A 5,582-nucleotide genomic window follows, 5' to 3' on the forward strand; every position below is an offset into this window, starting at 1 on the left:
GAGAAATAATAAAATTTACTCCTTTCAGTAAAAATATCCTATACTGTAAGCAGTTAGGAATAGTTCATTAACTAGAATAAGGCATGGAATTTTACTCATACTATTTTCTTCGCTGGGTATAAGAATTTACTACTGAACAAGAAAATTTTATTCACCGATAACAAAGCATTCGTAAAAATAAACAAAACCCGAACTAAAACCAAGTTTCCTCAAAATTAGTAAAATTTCTTATAAAATGATAATTGCGACTTCCTTTATAATAGAAAGTTTTTCATACATACGAACAACACTTGGCATAGAAAAATATTTTAGTTCATTCGTACTAAGAAGTATGCAAACCAATCAAAACTTAAGGAAACACACTTGTTAGAATATAGGAAATTTTCCTATATTTCTATTGTCTACCTGTAATCGATACCTGTCATCGCAATCGATGTGTTTGCGCGTGGGTGTAATCGATATGTTTGCGCGTGGGTTGTTTTTTTAGTTGGAATCGCGTTGTTGTGGTATACGGAAAGATTGTTAAAAAATAATATTGTAAAATAATATAATAAATAACAAATAAAATATATAAAATATTTATTATTTTAAATTAGTGAGAAAAATTTTCGTTTTTTGAAAATAAATCTATCAATGTTCGTGATGGTATATAAAGAAAGAAAACACCAGCAGAATAACAACCCTTTCATTTGTCTTCATTTTGGAATCTTCAATTATCAGGTAATATTCAGTGACGCTAACCTTTTGTAACAAAAATGGTTTATGATTTTTTATATTTGTAGGTATTGAAATTGTAAAAGGAGGACAAAATCGTTAGGCAGCAACTTATTAAAAGTGAAAAGAAAAAGAAGAAGAAAAAGTGCGTTTTACAGTTGATAATATCACATGGAAATTGGAAACAGCGGAATACTAAACTAATATTTCAAGGAGATTCGATGCTGTTGATTCTTAATAAATATATTCAATGTATTAATAAAACATGTCTTTTATTGAAGATAAAATTGCTCATATAAATAAATAAAATTGTATTTAAAAACGAAGGTAAGCAGTTCTAATTATGAAGTAAAAGTTTTACCACAAATGTGTAAGATTTGTCCAAATAAATGAAAAAATTTCAATAAAATCATTCCATATATGAATTCAAATCAGTTAAATTTTTTCATTCTGTAGTATAGTGGTACATAAATATAGGAAAATGTTAACTAATATATGGAATGCATTATACCTAATTTCTACGAAAATCACATCGTTCAAACAAATAAAAATGTCTTTGGCGCTATACGAAGTTCAACTTTCTTCACAATGAGTTCATTTTAACTTAAAGAAGGGGTCACTTTTTTCTGGGTGTATTATCAGTTTAAAATGGATATTTTGTGAATTCTTTCTGCTGGAAAGCAATTCTAACACGCGGTCCAGTACGTTCCTAATTTTAAATTGCCCGCATGTTAATAAATTTTAATGCTCTTTTATGACACCAAAAGGAAAGAAAACGAATTATCAATGCAAAAGTGTTTACTAATAATGTTTAAGATATTTAAAGTTTTGTTGTTTGTTTTTTTGTTCTTATTTGTTGATATGTTTAATAAGATTATTATTTATCAATTGGTATTGTAGTGTACTATGTAATGTAGTGTATTATTATATATTTTATTTTGATGAAAATGAATAAATTATAAAAAATTCGTAGAATTTTGGCTTTGACTTTCAATTTGAAGTGGGGATATCATTCATACAAATTTAGGTTGAAAAGTATTTGCAACGATGTTAATTTTGAATTTGACTCGCATCGAAAATTGTTTCACAAATTATTGAGTAGCGATGCATTTCAATTTGAGAACAACACTTGAGATATTATTGCTAATGTGTTGAATTTCATTGTTGAGGGTAATGGCTGTTTTTTGTTGAGAACGCGATTTTCTCAACAATTTCTCAACTTGAAAATTACCCTAATCCTTTGAAAAAATATTTGAAAAATTGTTGAAATTTAGCATTTTTCAAACGTTTGTGTTTATTGGGTTAGAACTATTGTCGTCTTGCTGATTATGAATATGCTACATGCTTGTATTGACATTTGTTTCATTACCAGATGCCATAATATGAAGTAGACCAAGGCTTGCTCGCGGCCTTTACGAATTGCGGACAGAGCATAAGAAGTCTGTCGATAAATATAATATAAAAACAGAACACTTAAAACTACATAACAAAAGGAATAACAAAACGAGATTCTGCTAAAGGCCGGTATGCACCTCTAGCTAAAAATTTCATTCCCATAAGAAATGCATTGCTATTTATGCTAACGAAATTTTCGGTAGCGTTCAATTTCGTAAGCTGGTACGCACCTCTAATGAAAATAACAGGGTTGTCAAAAGTATATTTTGGCAGCAAACATTTAATTTATTACAATCATTGTGTGCGTAAAAGTTTTAAAAGGTCTGTAAATAATAAACAATTTATTTGAGGAATATTTGGAACATATATTAACAATTTTTAAGAGCGATTAGCTGGTTTAAAATTTGTGTACACAGCCCTTTTTTTTGTTGTAGACTTAAATAAATTTTTGCTACCGAAAATTTCGCTGGAGGTGCATACCGGCCTTAAGGCAGAAAAACTGTTTTGAGATGTGTGTATATGTGTGTATACTTCATTGAACAATATCCCTGTAGGAATGTCTCGAACTCACTCAAAATCAAACTAACTTTTTACTAACTAATTTGAGGCGACTTTAAGCTAACTCATTATTTATGCAGTCTTGAGTCAGTTGAATTTTTCCCAAACTCACTTTTTCTCGATCAGCAAGGAGTAACCTTTTTACTCACTCTAAGCTGATGCATATTTAAGTGAAGTAAAGTCATGGAAACAATTCAAATAAACAAACAAAAAATATGTATTGACTTCTATAACTGTCAATTTGGATTTGGCTTTTTATATTTGTTTCAATTTAGCTTTTATTTTCAGAGAACTTTTGTAATTTTTTGTCACGGTTAGCGGTAAGTAGCATAGAAAAGCATAATTCAAACGTAATTTAATAATTAAACTTTCCTTATTTCCACTAGAACCCATCGTCAGTGAAGGAATAAATGGAAACTTCGAATAAAAGTGTTAAATGGCTGTTTGAGGGCGAAGATATTGGGAAATACACTTAAGCCTTTTGGACTTGCCCTGACGAATGCCACTTCCATTCAGTGTGTGTCATTACAAAAGTAGGTACAACTCTCTCTGAGTTAAACGAGAAAATTAACACAACACTCAAACTCAAGACAAGATGAACACAACTAATATTATCCGAATTTTTACTTACGTTATATTTTATTTATTGTAAAATAATTTTAAAAAATCTGAATTGTTATTATTTTTTAATTAATTCAAAATAAAATGAATCAAAAATAATAAAACAAAATATTTTATTATCCACAAAGAGCTCACCATAAACTAATCAGTTAAGAGCTAACTCACCTGTGACCTGTGACTCAGTTATGACTAACAATTTATTAACTAAAAGTCACCTCGATTTCCTACAGGAATGGGTTGTAAATATCACAGTGACTGGATTCTTATACTAAATTTTATTAAATAAAGCGAATGTGCAGGTACAAGTGTATGAACAATTAACTTAATGTAAGTAATAAATACTGAATATAGTTAAGGCCGACACACAGTGAACACGGCGCTTCGCTTCATTCTTTGCTTTGAAAAAAGATGAAACACATGTAACTATATGAGACTGAACACAATAAATGTAAGCTTGGCGCCGAAGCATCAAAAACAGTTTAAAATATTTCAACTTTTTGGGTTTTTGAGAAATTAAAAATTTTCAAAATGTTTGAGGAGGCACTAATAAATAACATTCAAAAATACCAGTGTCAGTGTCTAAGAATTTCGTTTTAGAAATTAAAACCGATACAAAAAAAACTTCAATTCCCAATGCTCAGAAAAGAAAAAGTTTCATCAAAATTCAATGAATTTTGGTCACAAATTTGTTTTATTCATGTAGGTATATACATATGTTCAAGAACAAATTTGCTGAAATGAAAAGAACAGAAATTGTTACTTTTATAGCTACTTAGCACTGCTGGTTGTTGTCTCGTCCACTGCCAAAAATAGAGAGATCGAATTGAAGCAAACAATATTGGATGAAACCATGTTGCAATAATTTAAATTGAGTCAAAACTCTACGAACCGCTATAAAAAATATTGAAATATAAAAAAAATATTGAAACATTAATCCAAAAAGCAACAACAATTTAAGCACAAGTCCATTCAATGCATGCAAACATTGTTCGTATGCATGAATGCACTGAGAGCAACAATGTTCGATCAAACCGTTTGATCGAACCTGGCAACAACTGAGCAAACATTGTAGCTTTAAAACAAAACAATTGCATTTGTTCCAGCAAACATATGTATATAAGTTATGATGGTTGGGTCCTTGAGTAAAAAAAAATAATTTCTTAGAGTCGCCTGGACTCTTTCAACTTCCCAACCAAAAATAAAAAAAAAAACTTTTTACTTTAGTTGACGACGCGTCTAGCGCCGGACTACTTCTTTATTGGGTGAATAAAGGGTGATACGGTCAAAATTTGTTCAAGGGAAAACGCGTGTAAATCGGTGAAGTCGTTTATTTAAAAAATCAAATTAAATTTCTTATTCAAGTTCAATTAGTATAAAATTCAGGAAAAATATTCAGTTAGGCTTTCGCTTTTCCAAATCCGAATAGCCGGCCCTCACGTTTGACACCTGCCATCAGATTTTGTACAGCCACCTTGTCCACCTTCTTCGCCGCAGAAAGCCAGTTTGCCTTGAACTGCTGCTCGTCCTTAGCAGTTTTTTTTGTCTTCTTTAGGTTCCGCTTGACAATAGCCCAGTATTTCTCAATTGGGCGGAGCTCTGGCGTGTTGGGAGGGTTCTTGTCCTTGGGAACCACCTGCACGTTGTTGGCGGCGTACCACTCCATGGCCTTTTTACCGTAATGGCAAGATGCCAAATCCGGCCAAAACAGTACGGTACAACCGTGTTTCTTCAGGAAATGCAGCAGACGTTTATTCAAACACTCTTTCACGTAAATTTCTTGGTTGACAGTCCCGGAAGCTATGAAAATGCTGCTTTTCAAGCCACAGGTACAGATGGCTTGCCAAACCAGATATTTCTTTGCGAACTTTGACAGTTTTATGTGCTTGAAAATATCTGCTACCTTTCCCCTTCCTTTTGCCGTATAAAACTCCTGTCCCGGAAGCTGCTTGTAGTCGGCTTTGACGTAGGTTTCGTCGTCCATTACCACGCAGTCAAACTTCGTCAGCATCGTCGTGTACAGCCTCCGGGATCGCGCTTTGCCATCGTATTTTGTTTATCATCGCGATTTGGAGTCACTACCTTCTTGTAAGTCGATAGTCCGGCTCGTTTTCGATTTCCCCCGATCCAGACTTCCTGGCTGTCGACACCCGTTCCCCAAACACTTTAATTACATTTGTAACGGTTGATTTGGCAACTTTTATCGATTTTGCCAGCTTTGCGTGCGAGTAGCTCGGATTTTCGCGATGCGCGAGCAAAATTTTGATACGCTGCTCTTCTTGCTTGGACGGCATTTT

The 5,582-nt window shown here is 32.6% G+C and overlaps 1 long non-coding RNA gene across 1 annotated transcript; it reads left to right on the forward strand.

The window, feature by feature from the left end:
• Positions 1 to 386: 386 nt before the first annotated feature.
• Positions 387 to 978, forward strand: LOC142237150 (uncharacterized). The gene is made up of 2 exons (XR_012722369.1): positions 387 to 720; positions 783 to 978. It is a non-coding gene; the product is annotated as an uncharacterized LOC142237150 (long non-coding RNA).
• The last annotated feature ends 4,604 nt before the right edge of the window (positions 979 to 5,582 follow it).

Source organism: Haematobia irritans, chromosome 4, assembly GCF_050003625.1.
Source record: "Haematobia irritans isolate KBUSLIRL chromosome 4, ASM5000362v1, whole genome shotgun sequence".
In the NCBI taxonomy this organism is placed as follows: Eukaryota; Metazoa; Arthropoda; class Insecta; order Diptera; family Muscidae; genus Haematobia; species Haematobia irritans.